Here is a 19424-nt window from a genome sequence, read left to right as displayed (position 1 = left end):
CAACTTGGCAGCGGTTTTTCATTTTCTTTACTTTTCTCTTTCTCTTTATTCTTTTGAGATTCTTTAATCTTTTCCTTTTCTTCGTCATTATCTTTATCTTTATTTATCTCATTTTCTTTATTATCATCATCTATATTGTCATTTAGAGGTAAATCAAGAATTGTGTTTTTAACTATTGCTTCTTTACATTTTGAGCTTTCTTTAAGATTCTTCTTTTTAAAACCAATTTTACTGATTGTGAGTTTAGGGTGTCTTAAAGTTTCACATTGATTGTTTATCGTTGTAATAAATTCGGCTGCAGTGAATTTTTTGTGCCTCAAGTTGATGTACTCTAGAAAATAGATAGATTTTAAAACAAATTTCAATAACGACCTGAATAAAATCGAAAATTTTAATTCAAATTATTATAAAATTTTAGTAATTTTTAAAAAAATCTTATTGTTTATATTGTCAATTTATAATTTATAATTATGTTAATATTTATTAATAAATTTAATTATTTATTTTTAATTCAAATTTTAACAATTACTTTTGAACTTTCTATATGTTATGGACACAATTTATAATTGTAAGATTTATTCCAAATTCAATTCTATACTTATAAAAAAAAATTTCTTGACTAAAAGTGAACTTACTATAAACTGCAGATCTTATTTTGTCTGGTATACCATTTCGCTTTCTTCCTACAGCTGTCATATATGAGGCATTTCATATGAGAATACGGGGTCATGTCTCAGACTTTTCTCAAAATTTGGTAAATTGTAGTGACAGTGGTGCTAAATAAATGTACAAATTTGAAATTTGAAATTTTTAATATTTTTCGAGATATTTACAATAACAAATTTCATTTTTTATTAACTTTTGTTAGTTAATTAATTAATATCTCGAAAACAAAAAATAATGCCATCTCAAAAATTTAACCATCAATTTATTATGACTTAAACAATATTCATGTTTTTTTCGCGCTTCTAAATGAGGGAGAACATGTTTAAAAGTTATAAACAAATTTTATTTTTTAAACAAATTGTTTAAAAATTAATATTTTTTTTAAAAAATAATTTTTTTCTAAAAGTTTAAGATCTTCCGCGTAAAAAACATTCACAACTTTTTCTCTATTTTTAATAAAAAAAAGTTATAAGTAAAGCAAAAAAATATTGCTCAAATTTGTTATTGTAAATATCTCGAAAAATATTAAAAATTTCAAATTTAAAATTTGTACACTTATTTAGCTTAGCACTTATTTAGTCATTTCCTTAGGGTCATTTCTATATCTTTTTATTACAAATAAATTATTTCTGTCTATGAAAACATTTGTACCAACTATCAACTCTATCATTGGTGAAGATGATGACATTCTCACTTTTTCAGACATGACCTGTTGCGCCTAAATAAAATTATTTCTTTTTACAATGTTTAAAACAATATACGAACTATAAAGGAAATCTGGTACAATATAACATTATCCTAACAATGTTTTTCACTTTACTAACATAATAATAGTAATATAATAATAATAATAAAATTTTTTAAAAAAGTATATTTAAAAAATCTTAAAACTCAGCATGTTTATTGAATGTAAAATTGTAGGGGAATAGTGTCAGGGTTGGACACTTGGCTTTTTTTAAATAAGAACACTAGCGCCACCTGTGTGCGTACGTGACGAATCTTCTAGTAGTATAACCTAACTTTTTGTGGCATTACATTTTTGGAGAATCAAAAGTAGCGTCTCTTGTGACTTCGGTGCAATCGAAGAGACAAAAAAAGTTTTGTTTGACTTGTAAATAAACCTAAAAAATGTGTAAAAAAAGCAAGAATTCGGCAAGATAAGCTTATTGAATGTATTGTGGGGTACATAATTTAAGAAGAAAAAAAGTGAAAAATCGAATCGCGACACATGTCTAGTTATGGTTAGCACAATTCGAAAATGATGCTTCTAGTTAGGGTTGGACACTTTATACAGTTAGGGTTGGACACCCATATTAATTATGAATTTGACACAATTTATAAATAAATTTTATTTTATTGATATTTCAGTACAAAATTGTGCCAAAGATATTAGAAAAATAATACTTAAATTGTATAAATTTTGTTCATCATTTCATTGAGTTATTTGGAACAATAAAGCGTTATTTTTTATAATTTGAGTTCATTCCTTTTTTAAAACCATGAAGCTTTACAATTTGTAATCAATAAGTAAAGATAAACATGAAAAAATAAGAATAAAAAACATTACAAATGTTATTTTACGTTTTTACCAATAATGCGTTTCGATTTTCAAAAAGTGTCTAACCGTGACTGAAAAGTCCAACCCTGACTAGATTTTTTTTTTTTAATGTTTATAACTTTTTTAATTTTGGACCAATCAATTTACGGTCTACAGCAAAAGTGTTCCTCTTTTGTAGATCTTTCCACCCATATACCACAATTGACTGAATTTATCTAAACAAAATATTTATAAACAAAAAACCAAAACTGTGTCCAACCCTGACACTATTCCCCTAATTAATACCAAACTAAAAATCTAAGTTAAATATAATGAATTAATATTTTTTAAGGGGACTTTCTGGTTTAGAATTTCAAAAAAAATCAATTTTTTTTGTTTAAAAATGTTCCATAGTATCATAGAATTACTGTCCCAAAACGTTTTTTAAAAAATATGTACAAAAACAAAAGTTATAACAATATTTATGACGGTATGTATTTTAACAACAATCTACAGTTATCTTATTTACATATTTGATGTTCCTCTTTTATTTATATGAGCTTGAAACATGTTACTCGAGGGTTTTTGGGGTCGCTGATTACGAATTTGATGTCACTTTTTGAAAAAACAAAATGGCGGATCTAATATGGCTGACAAAGATTAAGAAATTAATTAAATTTAGTTGAAAATGGTTACTTGTGGCCTTTTGAGATTGCTAGTTATGAATATAGGCACAAAACATTAACGTTCTAGCAACGTTTTAAATACATATACAAAAACTGACATCAAATTCGTAATCAGCGACCTCAAAAACCCCCGAGTAGCAAGTTTTAAGCAAATCCGGTTGAATTTTTATTTTTTCGTCCGCCATATTGGATCCGCCATTTTGAATTTTCAAAAACGGACATCAAATTCGTAATCAGCGACCCCAAAAACCCCCGAGTAACAAGTTTTAAGCAAATCCGGTTGAATTTTTTTTTCGTCCGCCATATTGGATTTGCCATTTTTGGATTTTCCAAAACGGACATCAAATTCGTAATCGGCGATCCCAAAAACAGCGGGATACAAAGTTCTGTTGTAATAAAAAGTTGTTTGATATTCATAACTCAATGAATTATGTTATGAAAACTTTCAACGCGTTTTTCTCGAAAACTCATTTTTCAAACTGGAAACTTCAAGCTTTTCTCGAAATCTACCGGACCGATTTTGAAATCCCAAAAATTTTTCGATTCTTTATTTAAAAAACTGGTGCCTAAACCTCTAAAAACTCATATTTCTACCCCCTGTGTTTTTATATGGAGGTAAATTGACCCAAAAACACTGCGTTTTTGCGAGTTTTTGAGAAAAATGTACATAAAAAATAAAAAACCTTTAAAAAAAATCGTTTTTGAGGTTTAGGCACAAGAATAAATCCTTATGAAGAGATTCCCGTTTGGAACTTGAATTTATGTATTACAAGTTGCCCGGAATCTAACGTACCAAAAAAAGGTATCTTTTGGAAGACGCCACCTACAGCTATGAAATTAAACTAAATACACTCAAACATATTTTTTAAATTTTCTCTACGCAATGTGCTACAATATCCAAAAATAGTTTTTACAATTTCTTTAATACTGTTCTTACAATAAAAGTTTTAAAACCTTCCTTTTTTGTCAATTCTAAACCAGAAAGTCCCTTTAATTCACCCAAGATTCAGTTCCATTTGCAATCATTTATTGTTATACTAGATTTCATTATACTATTCGGTTACTATTTTTACTAGTTTTGAGTTTTTATATATAAACTAAAGGTTAACTACACACACTACACGAGATACTATTGTTCTTTATGAAACATCTGCTAAGCTTCTTTTTTTCTTAAATCTTGTGTTACATGATACATAGGTTAGTAACATCCTTGTATGTCTTGAAATAAAACGGTTTTTTACTTAACGAGATGTTTAACGTATCTTTTGTTACTGGTCTAGAAAGGTTAAACCTGAGTGTTCTATTTCATAGACTTCACATTAAAAACGAGTTTTTCACTACACAGATGTCGTGAGAGTTAATTAAACTTCAAATCCATTCACATAACATAGGTTGAGAGATGCCGGTAAAACGAGAAATTATGTTTCACAAATGTTGAGCCTGCAGTGATCTTCATTTGAAAACTGGTGTCAAACTTCTATTCGGCATCATTCACTGACTTCTTTTTGTGGATTTATCTTCATTGTTGAATAAATGAAGAATCGCTGCAACTTCTTCTACGCGTTGTATCAGATCGTTGACTTCATCCACTTCTGTTCTTCTGATATGGAGTCTATATATTGGTAACATATTCCAATAAAGTGTGTCCAATTCACGCACTTTATTATAACCGCCGTGACTTCTCATTAATTCATATCCAATATTCATGCCCGACGCGAAGCTAGTGCAAAGTAATATTCACTAGGTGTATCCTTCACCCGAGAAGCGCCTCGAGATAGGGAATCGACATAGTGCATAATCTTTGTCAAGAGAGAAGCGACTCTACTCGATAAGGACGGTCCTGGTGGAAGTTAGTGGGTAACCTGGATCACCAGTCTTCCACGGAAGCGCCCATAGGAAGTCCGGTTCACCAGGAGGAAGGAAGGTGAAGGGTGTTAATGTTTCGCAGAAGCGCCGACAGGAACAAGTACAGATACTTCTAGGAAGTGAGGAAGGCTCCGGTGTTCAGAGAGACGCACCTCTACTGAGCACCAGGTAGCCAGGAGTGAGTCGCTTCTAATCGTCAGAGAAGCACCTCTAGACGAGTCGGAAGAAGACTGAGGAAAAGGTGCGAGATGAAAGGTATATGACTAGCAGCTAGGTGACAGCGAGTGGTTGGGGAAGAGAGAGACGCTACTAGTTACGCTGTCTACTTTCTCTCTTTTCGACGCGCCACTATACTGCGATACTCTATCGTTACACCTGTACTTCATGATATTGTTATGAGGAGCATGATTCACGGTCCATGTGGGAGCTTGTGTAAAGATGTAAATGGTAAATATTCAAAAAGTTTTTCAATAAAATTCTGCTCAGAAACAATAATACATGAAAATGGATATCCGACGTATCGTCGTCGCAATAGGGGAACATTTAGTCGACCAAATTTAGGAACAGAAGATAATCAGTATGTTGTTCCGTACAACCCTACATTATTATTACTATTTAATTGACATATGAATGTAGAAGTTGTTTCTAGCATTAAATCAGTAAAATATCTGTATAAATAAATTTATAAGGGACATAATACTGCTATTGTAATAGTGTAAATAGTACAACTTCTGTAGAATGTGATAAAATTCGAAATTTCATTGAAACTCGATATGTAAGTCGCGTTAAAGCGTGCGATAGAATTTTTGAAAGACCGATACAAAATAAAAGTCATTCTGTTACCCGATTGACTGTTACCCATTTACCTCATAAACATAACGTTACTATTAGCGAAAATGCTAATGACGATGCTATAAAGTCCGCTTTGCAGAAAAGGACAATGTTATTAGAATACTTTGCTGTAAAAGAACGTGATGCAGAAGCGTGGCAATTTACATATGCAGTAATTCCATGTCATTATGTTTTTAAGAAGGAACGTGGTGAAAGTACATTTAAATGGTTAACACATAAAGAATAGACTACAGGACACCAATGTAGTGTATACGAAAACAGACAATTTTTGTCGGAATCTGTTAACTTCGAAATTTCTCCCGCGTCTCGTTACAAACAGATAGATACCAAAAGTTCTTGGTTAACAACATGCATCCAAATATTCTCCCTAAAATAGTCAATAATAAATACTTGACTTTAACATTTATAGAGTAATATTATAAATACTATACATTTTATTTACCCATTGAGAAATCAAACGTCAATTCGAAGTTGATTTTGCGATCAAATAATTGTAAAAATAACAACAATAATGCGTCTCACATTGAAATGATTTCTGCATCACTTTCAGGTTAATTTGATTTTAATTTAATGTTCATTAGTTCCTTAACTGCTTACAATTAGGTGAAACATGCTTTCTACAAAGAAAAATAAGTGCACGTACACTTAACGTAATTTTCAATTACTTTTAAGTTTCATAAAATATGAAAATTTGTCTAAAGTTAAAAAAAATTACAAAGTTATAAAAAAATCCACATTTTTCTATCACAACAAAAAAGTTATTTGTTTCAATAAATTAAAAAATTTTATTTCACTTTAAAATCATCAAAATATTTCTGAATTATTAAATTTTTTATGTTTTAATAACTTTGACAATTTATTTTAGTTAACGTGACCATCCGTCTGGCACTTCCCGGGCCAGTCTCAGATTTGAGCCCAGTGTCCCGCTAAACGTCCCGCATTTATCATGAACCGTCCCACATTACTCGCAAAAAAGTATTTTTTGTATTCACACTTTTAGAAAGTTATATAACACTGTGCAACAAAATTTTAATATTTTTTAATTTCTCGGATTGCTAATGATAATTCTGACAGATTTTTTGACACTGAACACGAATCTGAACTTAGAATTGATCCATCACCTCAGGCTTTCGAGAAAATTGTCTTTAAAAATTGAAAAAATGCCGTTTTTAGTGTACTTTTTGATTTTTTATAATGGAAAAAAATTTATGGAGTTTTCGTGGTATGTATTTAAAAGCTCATATCTTCCTGAAGAATTTGCAATTTAGATCATTTAAAAATATTTCTTTTTGTTTAGGATATCATTGTTTGAAAAAAATGATATGTTCCGTTGAATAGTAAACTGAAAGAAATTTTTTTTCATTTATTAATAAATGCATATGAAAGTTTAAAATAAAGTGTTTCAGTTTAGGGAAAAAGTGTACTTTTTAAAATTACTGTTAAAATTCTTATGAATCTATATAATAAATATAAGAATAAATATTATTTGAAGAATTAATAAATTTCTTATGAAAAATTAGAATTATGCGACAGAGTACGAAAAAGTTATATTTAAAATGCAGAAGTTGTAAAAATAAGTATATATTTTAGCAAGCAGAAATATATATAACATTATACTTACTTCGCTATTCGTAAAATTTTTTATGAAATGTGTCGGACTTCCCCGACAATCTCTGAATTCAACCGAGTTCTGCTTCGTGTTTAATCCGAACTGTCCCGATTGAATTCGATCACTAAAACTCTTTCTGCTATGGTCAATTTACACGTAAATGAAAAAATATTGATTGCGGTACAAAAGATCCAAGACAATAGATCCAAACCGAAAGATCCAAAATTCGTAAAATCCAATAAACATAAAATCCAATAGACAGAAGGTCGAAATTACTGAAAGTTCCAAACGTACAAAAGGTCTAAAAGGAAATAAATTGAAAAGAGGGATAAATTTATTGAACTGTAAACTGTATAAAAATATAAATGTATTGCAATTTAAAATCTGACATTATTGTTTGCGGATGACGAATTTTCCTCAGATATTACAACTTCGATTACTTTTGAGTACGCCTCTTCTTGTTTTCCTTCGAGCAAAGTCTAGACGAATGGAAGTGCTATGCCACGTTCAATTCCTCTGTGAACTTGTTTAACAGTGCCCTTTAAAACAAAAAGTTAAAAGAAAGTAAAAGGGACGACCTTAAACGTTTAATCTACAAACCACATTGAACTTCGAAATAACGATCTCAGGTTTTCTCAGGTTGCATAAACTATTATTCTTCCACAAGACAAGTTATAAGATTCATCTCCATGAGAGTCGTATATTAGAAATTTATCTCCAATTTTAGTTTTCGCATATTGATCATTTATCTCTTGTAGCTTATCTGCATTTCAAGGGTTAGATGGCATGTGCTTTAATCGTTCTCTTTGAATCGTTTTAATTGCATTGGTTCGATAAGGAAGTTTTCCTAATACAGCATCAGGTACGTTCTGCAGTTTTCTGGCAATTCTCAAGGGTGCAATTTTGAATGTTCGACGGCAAGTCTTTTTAGATCAATTTTTTCTTCGAAAGCATCAATTTCTTCAGGATCTGGTGCATGACTATGAGAGTCGTCATCTCCTCCAGAAAGAATTTCAACATTGTCACCTACACTAATTATTATTGCTATAGCAGCACATTGCTTTTTTCTTTGCATCTCTAATGTATTTTTGTCCCATCCCTAGAACTGTGGTTTGTGTATAATTATTCACTTACATGCAAATAACGCGTTTTGCCTTTTATTAAAATTTCGACTTACATTTTAAAAATACTCAATAATTTTAAAACAATAAAATTTAGAACTACGTTGACAAATCTAAACTGACGGAAAATGTTATGAAAAGACGGTTATGCGAACAATTTCACAACTTCAAGTGTAATTAATATAAAGTGAAGGTCTAAATTTAAATTTGTGGATATTTAATTCCTTGGACTTTTTGTATTTTGGATTTTCAAAGTTTTGGACCTATTGGTTTAGACCTTTAGTTTTGGACCTTTTATCCCTGTACCAAAAACATTATTTATAGCTAATTTGAATTAAAAATTTATACTCAAAAATGACCTTTATAAAATTACACAATTTGCATTAGTTCGTATCCTGTTAAATTAACTTTTTATTGAGATATTACAAGTAAATTTTTTTTCTCACACGTGCTAAAAAATTCCAGTTTGGTTAATATATAAGGAAACGAAAGTATATAATATATATTTTTTTCAGCGAAGATCGTTGTCATGCGTATAAGTATAGGTTTGCAAGTGTCTATGTAAAAGTGAAATAATCTGTGTATCAAGTTTACAAATGTGTATCTTCGTTTAATAAGGTTATACACAATAAACTTACTCTGTTCTTTCGATTCCATTTTTTTTATTTTGATTAATTTTTGCCATTTTTTAGAAATTAATTTATGAATAATAGTTCAAAAATACGAGATGCCCAGAACAAATGAGGGGTTAACTGAAGGCAATTTTTGACAATAAATTTAATTGATATATATTGCTTCTCATAAGCAACAAATATTGAATTTTATTATTTAGAATATGGTCTTTCTGGATATAAAAAAAAATTTAGGGCGTTGTCCGTAGTGGTATTTCTCGAAAGGAAAAGTACCTATAAAAAAAATTCCAGATTTTTATGAACAATAAGTGCTTTAATTTATTGGTGTTTAAGTTTCCTTCGAAATTCCCAGAGCACTGTACATGACAGCTCGATGGACAGGATTAAAATTTAATGATAGATTTAACTGTGATTTAAAATAGTGTCTCGCCAGTACCGACGTTTTCTGTTGTCGGTAGTTGCGAGACATTATCGTAAATCGGCGATAACTTTCTTTTTTGAAGACTTATGATACACATATTGTAACGATATTCTCTATCTTTCTCTACGAATTTCCTATATTCCCGTCAAACATGTGCTCAACGGAAAATTCCATAGAGAAGACGCTACAAAAATGGCGTTGATTACACACTTTTCCGATTTATAAATTTCACGCTTCGAATTTATAAAAAGACCCACGGTGATCCGTTTAGAGGTTCCTCCTCAGCGCCAGGTAAAAGATTACCCGGATCCCCGTTGACCGTTTCGAAGTGTGAATTCTACCCGGGCTAGCTCGACTTACCGCGAGTTCACACATTACACTAAGCGAAACATTTATTTTATTCTCAGGACATGAGTTACACACACAGGTGAGAGAGAACGACACACAACACTGAATTGAATAAATAAAACACTACAATTAAAATAATTTTTATATAAATTATTTCTGAATTTATTAAATAACTTCAATTTTTCTTCGAGAAATCCACACTACTAGGCGGTGAGATCAGGCGGCGAGAACAGGTGACACTGACAGAAAGAACTGCTCACTAACCTTTTATTTTATTTAATATCTTCCGATATTCCATAATTGCGGTTATACCGGTAAAAACAATCAAGCGAGATAAATGATAAGTAATTTCGTATATTATTACTCAGTGAGTAGCCAAACTCGAACTGATTTGCAACAGCAGGGTCGCCTGACCCAGTGACCTGCGCAATGCGTGTGGCCCCTGAGGGTTGAAATCCTGGGTATACTTCCGTGTCAGATCACAATCAATATCATATGTGATTATTAATTGTCTAAATAATTAATAATATAAGGTCCAAAAATGTGAAGATCTTCCTCATTGAAATCTTCTTTCTCACCCGACTGATCAAGTTTTATAAAATAACAAAAATAACAATCTGAGCAAATGTGGATTTCTCTATTTATTGAGAAATATAATATCGCTCTTCTTCAGTAATAATTTGTACATGTTTTCTTTTACAAATTATTATAAACAAAGTACATGAAGTAAGTTTTATATATAAAAAATACAATAATTATCTTTTACACAATAATAACCAATACAAAAAAATATAAAGGTTGATTCCGGGTTTGGCTATTATTTTTCTTAGTTTTTATCAAAAACGCGATATTTAATTAATATTAAAATTCTATTAATAATTTAGTTTTCGGCGAAACCCCTGAAAACTGTGTTTAAACGGGGATATTAAATTACCACGTTACAATATACATGAAGTAAATTTTCAGTAGATAGTCCAGCCTGTCTGCCGATATAGAAGCGGACTTGATTTTTATGAAAATATGAGTGCTACACCAAAAAAATAAAGCGTGTCTCGCACTACCGACGTTCCCCTACATTTAAAAAATCTTTAAAAAATAGGTTTTGGCCAGAAAAAAGGATCAAATTTCCCATAGTAAAAATACACCACACGGTAATTTTAAAGATTATACGCTCAAAAAAATTCATAGTAAATTTGACTAAATTTTAACTATTTCTCTTAGTTCCAGGAGGCGACTATTAACAAAAAGTAGTTGAGACAACTATGAGAGATTCTTTTTCAATCGCCCCAGCCCAAAAAGTCAATGTTCTGGGATTGGCTTCATACATTGGTAAATTGTTGTCCTATATGATAGTAATAAATCCCTAAAATATAAACTCATTAAAAAAATATTTGTAGAAAGTAGAGGGGGTTGAAGTTTTGACGTTAAGGGTAACATTGTCATTTTCAAATCCGTATAACTATGACAAAAGTTAATGGATTTTAATTTATCTATAATGAATTTTAATGCATTTTTCTCGTACTTTTCAAAAATGTATACAAAATTAAAAAAAAATTTATAACCCCTTTTTTTTCAAAATCAACCCTTATTTTTCGATTTTCACCCATTTGGGTATTTTTTTTTTTATTTTATTTTCATTGGAAAGCTGAGGTTTTTTCCCATGAGTTATGTAAATATGAAAATGGGACAACAATAATTTTGTGAGAAACAGAATATTAATGTAGGCGGTGCCGATAACGGGTATACTTAAAGATCATCTTCGAGGATTTAGGTAGGCACCGCCTGCTTTAATATTCTGTTTCTCACAAAATTATTGTTGTCCTATTTTCATATTTACATAGCTCATGGGAAAAAACCTCAGCTTTTCAATGAAAATAAAAAAAATAAAAAAAAAATTCCCGAAGGGGTGAAAATCGAAAAATAATGGTTGATTTTGAAAAAATAGAGGTGAAAAAATTTTTTTTCAAATTTTGTATACATTTTTGAAAAGTACGTGAAAAATGCATTAAAATTCATAATAGATAAATTAAAATCCATTAACTTTTGTTATAGTTATACGGATTTGAAAATGACAATGTTACCCTTAACTGCACCCTTATCGGCACCGCCTACATTAATATTCTGTTTCTCACAAAATTATTGTTGTCCCATTTTCATATTTACATAACTCATGGGAAAAACCTCAGCTTTCCAATGAAAATAAAATAAAAAAAAAATACCCGAAGGGGTGAAAATCGAAAAATAAGGGTTGATTTTGAAAAAAGGGGTTATAAATTTTTTTTTAATTTTGTATACATTTTTGAAAAGTACGTGAAAAATGCATTAAAATTCATTATAGATAAATTAAAATCCATTAACTTTTGTCATAGTTATACGGATTTGAAAATGACAATGTTACCCTTAACGTCAAAACTTCAACCCCCTCTACTTTCTACAAATATTTTTTTAATGAGTTTATATTTTAGGGATTTATTACTATCATATAGGACAACAATTTACCAAAGTATGAAGCCAATCCCAGAACATTGACTTTTTGGGCTGGGGCGATTGAAAAAGAATCTCTCCTATGTAAAAACGGTTAAATCAACTGTAAAATTTAGTAAAAAAAACTATTCAAAGTAGTAAAATTATAATTATTAATATTAGTATTGAGATCCATTTTTTCACCCTCTCCCCTACTACTTTCGTATATATATGCCTTATAATATTTAATTTTGTATACCTATCAGAGAAAAATCCCTAAACGCTAGGGATTGAACGCACGACCCTAACATTCGCAAGCCGACAACTTAACTATCTAACCACGCACGCACACTATGATGGCTTGCATGATATTTGAAGACATTCTTTAAACTACGTAAATTATAAAAATAAATATTTTTTATACTTATTTTAATTACATAAAACAGTAAGTCTAATGGTTTTACTGCATCTAAGAAGAAATGGTTTCTTTAACTACATAAATCATAAAAATAACTATTTTCAACACTTATTTTAACTACATGAAAACAGTAAATCAAATTTTTTCTGCAAATAATAAGAAATGTTTCTTTTATCAACACAAATCCTAAAAATAACCATTTACAATAGTAGTTTTAACTATTAAAATGTTGTAAAGCCATTTAAAATCACATGATAGTTATTTCAACTACAAATATTAGTAATTTCAACTTAGTGAAATTGACTACTAAAATTTAGTACCACCAACTATCTGAATTTAGTTTAAGTGGTTCTGAATATGGTACTTTTAACTGCTTTTTTTAACTACACATTTTCAGTCATTTTTACCAATGCTATTTTTTTTGTGCAATCGTATTAAAAATATTTTAATTGAAATTTATTTTTATTTTATAAAATTATTACTTTTCTTCGTTGCAATGAAAAATATGTAATACAAATAATCAAATTTATATAAATATTTATTTGAAACAAATTATTATTATTTGAGTTACAATATATAATAATATATTAATATTTGTGTAACGAGATATGAATAAAAAGGAATATATTGAGCAAAAAATTTTAGGTTACATTGCGTTTCATATTGGGTCATATATACATATATATATATAAAATTATATATATTAATAATATTATTAAAAAACGAAAAATAATTCATAACACCTAAGTATTATCAAAACTACTACTTTTAAAGTGACAAATGAGGTTTATTTACTTTTATATGCAAAAGTGAGAAAAATTGTATTTGTTTAATTTTCAAAGTTGAAAAACTACTCGGTTTTTTAAATTTACTATTTTGAGTGCGTTTATTAAATTTTTAAAAATGTAAATTTGCACAAAAAAATATAACATCACAATTTTGTGTACTTATACATTATAGAGTACTTTTTTCGCTTTCAAAGAGGGTCCATTTTCTTACCTACTTGGAAACTCACACAAAAGCAATTTAATCTTGTACTATTACAATGTTTTGTTCTTTTACCACTACGAAACTTTGTAAAGTTACAAGTTCGATTGTATTTCTAAACTTAAAAAGTATATAAATATCTCACTGAAAACAGTAAAATTACATAAATTCTAAAATGCAATAATTTCAAAATGTAAATTTTTTTTATTTTTTACAGTGTATATACAGTTTTCTTTTTTATACCTAAATGTGCCAATATTTATTATTTATTTTATTATTTCATTGCAACTAAATACTTCTTAATGGTTTTTTTGATATTAATAACACACTCTCATTTTAAAACTATTCAACCAATTAACTTTAAATTTGGACAGTATGTTCGTTGCATATTTTAAAAAGTTATAAACAATTTAAGTTGCAAAATTGTTGCCGAAGAATGAAAAAAGGCTGCCAATCGTTTTTTAAAATAAATATTTCTCATTCTAGGTTGCATGATAGTCAAAATAGTACAGATTAAGAAAAATTTTTGTTTTTACATTTTAGATTAACTGTTCTAGAGAAAAAGTGTGACAAACTTTTAAAATGTACCACTTTCGGCAGCCATTTTTTATTAGTTTGTCTAATAAAACAAAAATTGTTTTCGACTCTTTAAAATCTATATTTTATCATAAAAGAATTGTAAGTAATAAATTTTTTTTTTCTATAAAAAAAATCTTTGAAAAAACCTCAAAATCACCATAATCCCCCCTCAAAAATTTTGTCAAATATAAACGAGCGATATTGGCAATATCGACAAAACCACGATATTGAATTTCTTGAAAAACAACATAAAATGAAAATGACAAACATAATTAAAATTAGTTGAAGAGTAATATTGAAAGCATGTTTTTGAATTCTTTTAATTGTATGTTTCAAATTATATCCATTTGAAAGTTAATTATTAAAATAAATATTGTTTTAACACTGACGATCGCAAAAATTGATACTTGTGATTTGAGAAATATTTTTTGGTAAGAACGGTAAATTTCCGAATATTCTCAAAATGTCTGATAAGAAAGATTAAACCTACATTCACTTTAGCGAAATCAGCTAAACATTCGGCTATTGCGGTGAAACTTAATTTACAGTGTGGGGTTATCGTTTTTCGAGGGTTTTCGTAGTATCAAGAATGAAAACAATTAAAAATCTGTGATCTGATTATCAGTTTGGTTTGTCATTACGAAATAAAAAATATTACAAACCAATTTTTTATATATTTGTTTGATATATTGGATACATTTTTAAATTTTGAAAACCGACTTTAAGGGTATACAATGATCCGTAAAATTTTTTGAATAGAAAAATATATTACTGAAAGGGTTAAGAGTGCTACAAGTTTTGAAGATTTGCGTACAGTTGATAACAGATTACATGAAGCATTTCGAAGTGCATGTTTGGCGTTAGGTCTTATCGAAGATGATGTAGAATGAGATCGAGCTTTGACTAAAGGAGAAGTATGGATGATGCCCCGTCAATTAAGACATTTATTTGTAAGCATTTTAATATACTGTCATCCGGTTAATCCAAATGAACTATGAAAGAAGTTCAAACATGCGTAGTTGCAAGATTTTTAACGAAATTATGCATCTCCGGAAGCTTATGAAAGAGCATATGGGCAAATCCACGAAACTTTTAACTTTTATGACACCTGAATCAAACACTTAAAAGTCTATATTATTTTTAATTAAAACTTAATATATAATTTTTTCTTGATAAATTATATACAAAGTAACATTTCTGTACAATATTAGAAGAAAATATTAATTTGTCAATTAGTTTTATAGGTTAAAAAGTGTAAAAACACTGAAATTTCATGTGACACCGTCAGAAAAGTTTACATTCTTAACGACTTTTCTTTTGCGGCATGTAAAATATTGATTCAGCTGCAAAGGAGGCTGCAATGTGCCTGCAAGTTAAAAAAAGAAAATTTTCTTTTTTTGAAAGTTAAAAGTTTCGTGGATTTGCCCATATATTGAAGTATGTAATTTTCTTTATCATGAAGGAATTTTAAAGAAATGGCACAATTAAATGATTAAAATATTGTTGTAAATAATGATATTACTAACGAAAATTCATTGCAGCAGCATAAAGACATTGGTGAAATACAATATGTTTAATTGAATTATAAAATTTTTGATGAAATTTCAAATGTCATGTTAAGCAATACCAAATTCCAAATGTTTTTACATTAATGGACCTGGGGGATCTATAAAAACTTATGTTTGTACTACTTTATACAATTTGTTAAGAAGTAAAGGAAAACATATTTGTAGTATAGCATTCACAAGCATTGCAGCAATATTACGTGAAAATTATAGGAAAAATATGCCGCACTTGATTCGGATCAATTTACATAGTTTTGTCAAGAAAAAATTTCGAAATAAATGGTTTAATCTCCTTAGCCCATACAATATTCAACCCAGTCAGTTCATATTAAGTATACAAATGTATTTTTATGTGAAAAATACAGGAAAAAAAGCGGTTACGATTGGAGTTGATGATTAACTTTTTCTCAAATTTTTAAAAAAAAATGAATATTTTTTATTGTAAGAAATGTATTTTTCCACCAAAAACGAAGAAAATTTTATTTAAAGGGATTTATATTTATATATTTTCACGTTTTTTTTTATTTTTTATTAAATTTACAGACATTGCTGAAAGCTTAACATTCTCCTCACATAAAAAATATATTTGATGGAGAAACGCCTTTTCCTATTTTGTCCACTGTTTAGAGTTGCGTAGCCCACATCGTTTCCATGAGATCGTGTTCATAGCAACCGTTACCATACTAATCGATACTAATCGTTTCCATGACAACTTTGGGGAAGAAGTTATTTACAGAAATTAATTTATAAATAATATTATAGTAAAAAAACCACAACATGGGAGCGGAATTAATTCACAAATAATGTAATTATAAATTATTTATTATAAACAAATAACTTTTGATCTGAATTTAAAAAGCCACGAAACTCTAGATGTACGGGGTTTCCGATTGCTTCTTTTCTCCACTTTTTATATTTTAAAGATGCTTGAATTGAAAAATCATAGTCCATCATTGTAAAGAAGAATAAAAGATAGAGAAAAAAATTAGAACAAATTAAATAGAACAGAAAAACGAATGAAAAACTTATGGAAAAAGTCCATTTTTTTCAAAAAATTTTCTTTTTCGAAAAAAACTTAACTAAAACAACTTTTTATTATGTTTGTTAAATTATTTCTGCAATCTACACATAAAAATATGTGAAAATTTATTTATTTATTTAATTACAATGTACGGGCTTGCAAATAAAAAGTAAAAAATGCCTAAGTTTGAAGACTTTAGATAGAAATTTTCTTCGCTATTGGTAGAAAATTAATGATTTTTTCTCAAATTATCAGTTATCCTTAAAAATTTGATAAAAATTGATCATCAACTCCAATCGTCCTCGCTATATCTTTTTATAATCTACCCATAAAAATACGTAAATGTTTGAATCACTTTAGATATAATTTTCTTCCTTTTTGGTAGAAAAATACATTTTTTTTCTAAAATTATCATTTTTCTTTAAAAATTTGATAAAAATTGATCATCAACTCAAATTGTGCTCACATTTTTTAATTTTCACGGAAAAATATATTTATGCGCCAAATATGAACTGTCTGGGTTTAATATTGTATGTGCTAGAGAGATTAAACCCTTTTTTTCGAAATTTCTTATTTTTTCTTGAAAACTCTATGATAACACAGCCCCACAAAAAAAAAGTGTCATGTATTTTGACCGGAATACCCTAACCCTATGTATTTTGACGCGCTGAACACGAATCCGAAGTCCTTTTTGCTCCATCACGTCAGGATTTTTTTCTAACCTCAAAAAACATGTCGGATTTTGAGAAGTAGGCGATTTTTTTTAAAAATTGATGTATTAACTTCAAACTTGGTATCTGGGGGTTTTTTGTGTCGCTGATTACGAATCTGAAGTTAGATTTTCAAAATGAAAAATGGCAGATTCGTCCGCCATATTGGATCTGCCATTTTTAAATTTGAAAATCTAACTTCAGATTCGTAATCAGCGACACAAAAAACCCCCAGATACCAAGTTTGAAGTTAATACATCAATTTTAAAAAAAAATCGCCTACTTCGCAAAATCCGACATGTTTTTTGAGGTTAGAAAAAATCCTGACGTGATGGAGCAAAAATGACTTCGGATTCGTGTTCAGCGGGTCAAAATACATAGGGTTAGGGTATTCCGGTCAAAAGTACATGACACTTTTTTTTGTGGGGCTGTGTAATCAACTCCAATCGTTCTCGCTATATTTTTCTGTAATATTCACGTGAAAATACGTAAGTGTACCAAATTTGAGCTCTTTATGTCAAAAGATGTAGCCGCTAGAGGCGGGGGTACATAGTCACTTTTTCGTAAAAATTCATGGTTTTACCTTGACACCGCTATGATAATCAATTCCTATGAGATTCGCTATATTTTTCCTGTAATCTTTCAGCCCCCTAGATAAATTCATGTGGACGCTAGGGGGAGGTATGCACATGCCTTGCTTCACTAGTCTCATTAATACAGTTCCCCCTTCGGGTGCGGAACCCTAAAAATGACCAGTTTTATCGTTTTTTGCAATTTTTACGACTTTAAACTAACAAACCGCCAATTTTGACCTTAATTCCTCCATCAGTGACTAAAAGTACATCTAGAATGACTATGGAAAAAATTTTAAAGCACTTAATATTTACACAGGAGCTTGAACAGACAAAAAAATGCCATTGGTCAAATTTCTCAAAGGGGAGGTATGGTATTTAATTGTTTTTTTTTAATTTTTTTAAATGAATGAATAATATTTCAAGAATATTGTGTAAAAATTTCAAGCCGATAGTAGCAAAATTGACGAAGTTATGAGCATTTCAGCATTCAAGAGTCGGTTGTTCCGCGGTCTGTATTTTCGTATATTTTGAATTTAGTTTGCGTTTAACCTTTTGCGGACATTTCTGAATGTTTTCTGATGTCGTTGATGTGTATGTATAAGTTTTGGGGTCGCTGATTATGAATCTGAAGTCAGATTTCAAAAATAGTCAAAATTTAAAATTGCGTTTTTCTCGAAATGACATTTCTGAAGTCCGTGTTCACGATATCTCAAAATCTACTAAACCAACCGTTCTGAAATTTGGCACAGTTCTTCTTGACTAAATTCCCCAGGTAACTATGAGAGCTTTTTTTAAAATAATTATTATATATATATATACAGAATTATTATTATATATACAGTAAAAAATAGATCGATTTTTTTAGCGAAATTCGAGTTTTTGGGTTTCAAGTGCTGCGAAAAATAAAAAAAAAACTCTCGTAGTTACCTCGAAAAATATCTCCTTTAACAAAAAATTTTTTTTTTTATTTAGATGATTCTGTTGCGAGTTACGTTAAACACCGCAAATCCATTTTTTACGAGGCGCCTGAAGAGATTTACTGCCACTGGTTCAATTTGCAATATTTTTCAATAAGAATTTAGGAAAATATACTTCAAATATTGTATTAATATGTGGAAATTAAGTTAATAAAGTAACACACTTTATATCACCGAAAAAAATGATTAAAAACAAGCTTTTTTTACACCGAATTAACCATACCCCCCTTAAATAAAAATTTTTAAATCATTATAATAATGTAATTTTATCATTCAAAATAATGATAAAATTTAAAAATAAATAAGTAATAAAAAAAAAAACTCCGTTATACAACAATACTTTTCTTCGTTTTATTTACTTTCTTGTAAAATGCATAATTCTATTATTATT

The 19424-nt window shown here is 29.1% G+C and overlaps 1 protein-coding gene across 14 annotated transcripts in view; it reads left to right on the top strand.

Annotated features, from left to right (window-relative positions):
- LOC127291230 (putative sodium-dependent multivitamin transporter) overlaps positions 1-19424 on the top strand; it is a 425330-nt gene that overhangs the window by 150971 nt on the left and 254935 nt on the right. The window lies entirely within an intron of this gene.

The sequence above is a fragment of the Leptopilina boulardi genome, unplaced genomic scaffold (assembly GCF_019393585.1).
Source record: "Leptopilina boulardi isolate dan_hultmark-lab unplaced genomic scaffold, ZJU_Lbou_2.1 LbouV2_13, whole genome shotgun sequence".
In the NCBI taxonomy this organism is placed as follows: domain Eukaryota; kingdom Metazoa; phylum Arthropoda; class Insecta; order Hymenoptera; family Figitidae; genus Leptopilina; species Leptopilina boulardi.
This window is presented reverse-complemented; position numbering and strand designations above follow the sequence as displayed.